Source organism: Saccopteryx bilineata, chromosome 2 (assembly GCF_036850765.1).
Source record: "Saccopteryx bilineata isolate mSacBil1 chromosome 2, mSacBil1_pri_phased_curated, whole genome shotgun sequence".
NCBI lineage: Eukaryota > Metazoa > Chordata > Mammalia > Chiroptera > Emballonuridae > Saccopteryx > Saccopteryx bilineata.
In genome coordinates this window covers 138,229,851-138,238,443 of record NC_089491.1, presented here as the reverse complement: position 1 = coordinate 138,238,443, position 8,593 = coordinate 138,229,851, and positions in this window count along the sequence as shown.

Genomic DNA, 8,593 nt, shown 5'->3' with positions numbered 1-8,593 from the left:
AGTTTCTTCTTCTTTAGGGAGGGAGAGATTCGGATAAGGCACCCCAGGAGTGTTTTTAATTCGGGCTTAGATTTCTGTGCCCCCAGGGCCACCCTCAGTCTGAGAGTAATCAGAGATGAGAATTGGCATCCCACAACTCAAACTCTGGCCACTGGATGGTTAGGTAGAGTGGGTGTGTCCAGGACGTTTCCATGGGCACACATGCACTCAGAACGGATAAGAGGTCCCTGATGCAGCTGCGATTATGGACAGGGAGTCTCTGCAGAAAGAACTGAGGGGAGGCTGGAGGCAGGGAACTTACCGCACCGTGTGCCGAAGTGAGTGGGAGGTCGGTCGGAGGTCCTGGTTCTTCCTTGAAAGGGAAGGGGAGAGGAGTTGCCCCAGAGGGCTTCAAGCTCCTCCCAGGTTTCAGCACCAAATATAAGGTATTTCCCTGCTGAGGAAGAAATAAGGGCATAACCACCAAATGTGGAATAGCAAAAGCTTTGTTCAGAACTCATCCCAGACGAAGTTCTCTGGTCCACAAAACAGGCTAGAGAGGTCACACAGATTCTCCTGCCTGGGGCAATTTATAGTGTTGGTAGGGTGGTCAGGTCCATATGACATGGCGAAATTTCATTGGCTGACAGACAGTCGTTCATTTTCAAAGGGCTCCGGAGCTGTTTCTTTTGGTGTGGGTGGTTCCAGCCAAAGTTCCCAAATCTGGTTCTTCACGTGACCTTCCCCCATTGCCAGCTGACCTCACAACTCATATAATTTTATTTCAATGAACCATACAATTTCTATAAGAATTTTTTAAACTGTTGAACATAAAGCCCCATTGCTATTCTTCTAGCTAGTTAAAAGGGTTATTCCTTATCTGGAGCCACGTTGCCTACATTGTCTTAGTTCTCTTTTCTACTAAATCTTTTTGTTCACCTAAATTGAATTCACCTATTTTTAGCTAGTTTTTAATCACTGATGTGAATGTAAATGCAGTGGTAGATACCTGTCAAATAGTTTCCATTGCAACGTTCTTACAATATTTTGATAAAAATAAATTAGCAAAATGAAAGTTATCTGGTCACCCTTCTTCCATTTACTCCATGAAAGTAAGGCATAAGTAATTAATAAACACCATATTAAATGTGCAGGTTAAATTCACACCTTACTTAGTATTTTCTGATATGTTAGGCACACTGAACACATAATGGTGAACAAGTCAGATGATCACTGCCAGTTTCTCTTAGGAAAAGAGACAATAAAGAAGAAGAAAAAAAATACAATTTAACAATGTATATCTGAGATCTCCTCTATTCCATAATCTAAAAGCCCCCCTTCACTCTTTCTTGGCATTTATCATGACCTGGTCGATCTACTTTTGTTTATTTGTTTAAAATCTTTCTCTCTCCACCAGAACGAAAATTTCCTGAGAATAAGACTTAGACTCTTTTGTCCATTGTGGTATCCCCAGTGTTCAGAGCACTGACACCTAGCAAGAAGTCATTTGAGGGCTGCTGTGGCTGCCGTGTGGAGGAGTGGATTTAAGGGCAATAGGGTGCATTATATCCACAGTTATAAAGCTGTTGTGATAGTCTAGACCTGCACTGTCCAAACTGTGTTATATAAATTTAACTTAGGTATAATTAAAGAAAATACGGTATTTGTCATGTTTTAAGTGCTCAGTTGCTACATGTAGTGATTGACTATACCATACAGGACAGAACTGATATAGAATATTCCATAATGGCAGAAATTTCTATTAGTAGTTTTAGATAATAGATTATCTTACCCTACAGGAGGATGGCAAAAAAAAGGGGGAGGGGTGTACAAGTGAAGTGGAGATACAACTGGTAAAATGTCTTGTTGGAATGAATATGGAATTAAATGTGCAGATCAAGGATGACTCTTAGGTTTATGTTGTGAGATGTTGGAGGTGGTATTTTTAGAGATGGGAAATATTAGAGGGAGTAGTAGATTGCTTGGGGGAGATTAGTTTGGCCCCTGCTAAATTTTTAATGCTGTGCTGCATCCAGGGGGAGTTGGCAATAGGAAGCTAGAGGTAACTCTCCTGAGCTAGAAGAAAACTTTAAGCTAGAAATATATATTTGAGAGTTATTAGCTTCTCACAAATTTCTTTTAGTTATCCTTTCTCCCACATCATCAGTCTCTTCTATTGTTCTCATTAGTTTCAGTCATGCTCAAGTATTACCCATCAGTTAAAACAAAGTCAAACAAGAAATTTAACTGTTGTTCCATTTTTCCTTTTTTTAAAGCAAAGTCTCTCACTGAGAGGTTAATGGACTGAGAAAGTTTACGGGATCAATGGTTAGGTGGTAAACCATTGCATCAGGGAAGTACTAATAGAGTTGAATAGATAGGAGGTGGTGATTTAGAAAGTGGGTGTTCAAAATAAATATCTCAGAGGTGTGAGATGGTTACAGTTTTTCAAAGCAGTGTTAGTAAAGAATTAAGCAATAAAGAGAATCATAGTTCCATTGTATGAGCAAATTAGTGTTGGCACTTAGTTGGCACGCGGTAGCTCAGTATCACCAAGCTTCTTAGTCAAGATCCAATCTGATTGGCTGTTGCCCTGCCTTACTGGTTGTTTTATCCTTGGCCAAGCAAAAATTTTAAGGAACATTGTTATTAAAAAAAACACAAAAAACTGGAACATATTCATAGAGTATAATGACCAGGATGCTGAAGGGTGTGGACACCTGGGCATGTTTATCTTGGAGAAAAGAGAAGACAGAGGATCATAATTCTTTCAAATATTATAGAGTTCTCAGAGGCCACATGTGAAACTTGTTCTGTGTAATAATATCTAATAGTTATTGAGTACTTAACATTATTTAGGAGTAATTCTAAGAATTTATAACTCTTAATATTCTTTAAAATCCTATAGATGTAAGTTATATTATTCTTATGTTAAATATAAGGAAACCAAGTCACAAAATGATTGAGAAACTTGCCTTCAATGACATAATAAGTAGAGAAAGTAGGATTTAACACAAGTATTCTGATTCAAACACTTACTGTCTTAGCCACTATACTAATGGCAGTCATTACTTTAATGCCTTTTGATTCAACACGAGAAAGAACAGTCCAGCAATTAGAACTGTTCAGAAAGAGAAAATGCTCGTGAGGTTTATGTCTTATTTTGAGGCTAGTAATCATATGTCTAGGATTATTTTAGAAGGAACTCAGTGTTAGATGAAATTTAAAACTAAATTATCTCTAAATTTTGTATGTAATTTAGTCCCTTCTTTCTCATCTAGCCACCACCCACCTGAAACCTACAGATTTTGTAAGTGTGTGATCTCTATGTCTGACTAAGTCGTTAGTAGAAATGCTGTACGTGGAAGAACCAAGGGTAGAATCATTTCCATGCTATTAAGACCTTCCCTCCAGGTTAACAGCTTATGGTTATTTAATCAGTAGTGAACTTCCAAGCCACATAATTATCCACTTACATTCTATATCTGTTCACAGGAACATCATAAGGTACTTTCTTAAGTGCTTCACTGAAATCAAGATTCATTAAGTTTATCTTATTTCCCCTAGCCACCATCTAATTATCTCTTTCAAAAGTTAAATTAAGTTAATTTAATGTGGCATGTTAAGGATCCCATGCTGGCTTCACATAACCACTGAGTCCTTCTCCAAGTGTTCAGAAACCATCTGTCTAATAATTAGCTGTAAAAACTTACTGAGGTTTATATTTATTTAACAAATGCAAAAGTTTATAAATATCAATGCTTTTAATCCCATGTGAATATTATTTTTTTTTTTATCTCCGTTATGCAGATGAGAAATTTGAGGCACAGAGAGAAGTTAAGTAACTTGCCCAGGGCCACATAGTTAATAAATTGTGGAGCTGGTTCAGACCAGCATTTGGGTTGATAGAATCTGCCTGTAAACATTAAGTTGCATTACTTCACTGATATATGACCTTGGAAATCCTCTACAACTCTGTTTTCTCTGCCTCCTACCCGTTCCCCCAACCCCAAATCTCCTTTTTTTTTTTTTTTTTTTTTTTTTGTATTTTTCTGAAGTTGGAAACAGGGAGGCAGTCAGACAGACTCCTGCGTGCGTCTGACTGGGATGCACCCAGCACGCCCACCAGGGGGTGATGCTCTGCCCATCTAGGGCGTTGCTCTGTTGCAACCAGAGCCATTCTAGTGCCTGAGGCAGAGGCCATGGAGCCATCCTCAGCTCCCGGGCCAACTTTGCGGGAGGGGAAGAGAGAGACAGAGAGGAAGGAGACGGGGAGGGGTGGAGAAGCAGATGGGCGCTTCTCCTGTGTGCCCTGGCCGGGAATCGAACTCGGGACTCCTGCACGCCAGGCCGACGCTCTACCATTGATCCAACCGGCCAGGGCTCCCAAATCTCCTTTTTAAACAGAGTAACATCTTCCCATTTTCATTATTTTGAAACTCCTGAGGGTTTGTTGTTTCTACCCAGAACCCCTTTATTTGACCTGTTATATCCCCAGAGTTCCCCATCACTTCCAATTCACCAGTTTCTTTTTTTTTTTTTCAGTTTCTTTAAGGATAAGAACGATATGGAGAATAATGATTCCCTTGTTATCCATATTTCTTTCTCAGATTTCTGGGATACCGCTATCTTTGAGACAAATCAATAGAGTATTACTGTTTTAATTTAGGAGTTAAATTATAGCATGTATAGATATATTATGGCAAATGTCCTGTCATTATTAGGACCACTTCTGTGTTTCTGAATTAGAAAAGGATCCTCATTATTCTATATTTGGGCATCCTGTCTGTCTTAGTTCAGGCTCCTATTACACAAATTCTATAGTCTGAGTGGTTTAAATAGAATCCATTTATTTCTCAGTTCTGGAGGCTGTGGAGTCCAAGATTTGGTAACTAGTGAGAGCTGCTCATAGATAGCTGTATCTTTGGTATACATTGCAAAAAAGGGTCAGGATAGCTCTTTGGGGTCTCTTTTGTAAGGGAATTAATTTCATTCATGAGTGCTCAATTCCCATGACCTAATTGCCTCTCAAAAGCCTCATCTCCTACTACTATTATATTAGGGATTAGAATTTCAACATAAAATTTCGGTGGAGGGAAGGAGATACAAACATTTGGTCCATATTCTGTTTCTCTGCCCCCTTATTTTCATCAAATTCTTCTTTTCTCATTTTTACAATCACAGATTGGTACAAAATTGTATATTGTTTCACATCAATTGCTAACCCAGCCTTTGATTTTTTTTAAAAATCTATACCCTTCCATTGTTGCAATTGAATGATTAATTCTATCCTACAAATCTTTATCTTACACTGTTCATACTCATTCCTTTGTCAATATCAACAGCTTAGGACATAAAATTCCCTCTTTTATTGTCTTTTACCTATGTTATTGACAAAGTATTTCAATTATTGAGTATTCTTCACATCTCAGCTCATTTATGTGGCTCCGGGAAAGAATTCATCTGCTATCCAGTGGTGCTTACCTGACTGCGTTTTAAGACTGATGAGTCTATGAGAGAGAGAGGTTTTAAATTTATTTTGGAAGATATGATTCAGAAAAGCAATATTGTACTCAAATTGCCTATCAGTGGCAAGTAATGGTTTAAAAGTATTTATTAAAGCAGATACACAAAGATCTTCAAGTAAAACTAGGAACACTGGTTAAAAGATAACTTGAAATTTTGGTAGTTCAGATACATCCTCTGAGGTAATGAAGTTAATTGGGGTAAATGTGTGAGCGTCTCTCTATCTGTGTTATTTTTATTTAAGAAATAATGGTAAAACAGAAAAGTCAGTTACTGTTTAAAATATCCAGTGGGGACATTCAAGCTGAAACAAAGGTAGAGTTCAGTGTATTTCTATGTCTGTAACCATGACTCTTTTATTTAGTAACTGTCCCTTCAACCCATTTCTATAAAGGCCCCAAAAGAGAATATTTTATCTGCATATGTACAAGCTTCTCTGCATAAAATAGAAACAAATTTAATGATTTTTCTACTGATCCAATCTACTTTTAAGCCAGAATTTTATTAGTTGTGCTTAACATTTAAAAGCCTAATGAATGTGTTATTGGGAGATTCTTTTGATTGGGGTGTAATTCTGAGAAGAATTCTAATCAACTTGTAATGCAAAGTTCTTTTTGATGTCACTTTGTCTTTGTTAGGATAAGGCAAGTGAATGGGCTCTCAGAAGAATCCTTGATTTGAGCCACAGAGGAGTGAACCTTACCATCCCATAACTGTGACTTCTTAATTGTTTCACGATGCTCATCTAGTTGACCTTTTGCCTCCATTGCTTTTATCTTTCCATCTATACATCATTAAAATGAACCTTTGGCACTGACTGGGTAGCTTCAGGTCAAATCCTTGACCTGATATACCAAGGTTGCAGGTTCAATTCCTCATCAAGGCACATACAAGAATCAACAAATGAATGCATCAATAAGTGGAACAACAAATTGAGGTTCTCTCTCTCTCTCATATCAATCAATGAAAAGTTTTTAAAAAAACAACCTGAACCTTCATTTTTACAGGAAAAATATTTAGGCTGTCTCATTTATTTTTTAAGTTTTCCTTTTTTGGAAGTAAATTGAATACTAATAAAATATTGCTATGAGACAGGTATAAAAACAACCCAAAGTTAGAAGATTTACTACATATTACCACATATAATGTCAATTACAAATGCAGTAAAAACATGCAGTAAGGCAGTAAGCATTAATGCACTAAAAATATGTTTGAATAAATACCTTTTGTCAGTCTTTTTTCTAAGACTAAGATAGCTTAATTTTGAAGAATTTGCATATTTTTTGAATATATACCGGAAATGAAAAGGCATATTATATTTTATACATATCTGAAGAGAAAGTTGAAGTGTGTTTTGATATAAGTATTGCATAAGCAAACAATAGTTTCTTTGTGTTAGAAACTTTTTCAAAAATATTTATTTCTTGTATAGAAAGGAAATTTCAAGTAAATGATTTAACAAATGAGCATATTTTATTATTGATAAATGATATGCCAGGCCCTGGCTGGTTGGCTCACTGGAAGAGCGTTGGCCCAGTATGTGGATGTCCTGGGTTTGATTCTCAGTCAGGGCACACAGGAGAAGCACCCATCTACTTCTCCACCCTTTCCCCTCTTGGTTCTCTCTCTCTCTTCCCCTCCTGCAGCCATGGCTTAAGAGGAGCAAGTTGGCCTGGGAACTGAGGATAGCTCCATGGCCTCTGGCTCAGTAGCTAAGAAGAGCTTGGTTGCTGAGCAATGGAGCTACACTCCAGATGGGCAGAGCATTACCTGCTAGTGGGCTTGTCGGTTGGATCCCAGTTGGGGCATGAGTGGGAGTCTGTCTCTCTGCCTCCCCTCCTCTCACTGAATAAAAAAAAATGGTATGCCTATAGAGAAGCTTAATTTTCTTAACGTTTACAGACTTACTTAAATAAGTCTCTTGTTTTTAATTTCCTAGTGGATTTCTTTTTAAATCTGCGAATAAAGACATTACTAGAAATTTTCCTTATGTATTTTTTATGTATACATATAGTATAAAGTATTTTGAATGCATATGCTATAAAGTATTTTGATATATCTACATGTGTTATATTGGGATAACACAAATAATATCACAGAAAGAACAATGTCTAGTAATTTTATAGTTAATTGCATTATTTTATTTCTTTTTAAACATTGTTTTATGTTCCGATTTTTCTAAAGAAGTATATATTATTGTTTCAGTTAACTTTACTGATACTTTTTCATTTTTAAGAATTCTAGTTTTGAGTCTACAAAAGAAACAAACACCTCTATTCTGAAATTTTAATAGGTTTCTGTAAGTATTTATATCTAAGGTTTGCTGTTACTTTTCTGTGGAATGACAGTTGAAAACAATACAGGAAGACAGCCAAACCAAGACAAATGCGGAATTCCAGTTGTTGACCCATTTGTAACAAAAGAGTCAGAAAGATACCAATGTGCTGTACGTGGAGCTTGGGGAGCCCAGGGTGGTGGTGGCCATGCTGCACCTCAATGTCATGGCCCTGGCTGGTCAGTCTGTAGCAGCAAGGACACCATTACTGTGGAGGTGCTCTGATTGCCAAGCGGTGGGTCCTGACAGCAGCACACTGTAACTTTAGGTGTGTGCCTGTGCGGTGCAGGGGGCTGGAACCCTTTGAGGGCCACCTGTGGTGTACTCCTGCTCTCTTCATGCCGCAAGAAACTTGAAGTATTAGGTTGATGAAACTTTCTGAGCTTCACTAATACACTTAGTACTAATAGCTTTTAATTTTAAAAGCTGCTTCCTGCTTTTTGGTGTAATTTAGTTAATAAGCAACTAACAACACTCTCTGCTCTTTCCTCCTCTATAAAATGGAGATGATGATGTCCTAACATTTTCTCATCAGTCTCTAACACCACCCCTGGAGCACAGGGATTGTTCAAATGTGGATTCCTTTTCTTCTTATTCTCCTGTTTTAACTTGTCTGGTAATTGTACCCACTCCCAAAATAAATATCTGAAGTTTCAAATAATTTTTAAATGCCTTTTTTTCAATTAAAATTAAAAATTAACTAAAACAACAACAACAAAATGGTTTACCCATTTTTCAACCCCAACCCCTGCC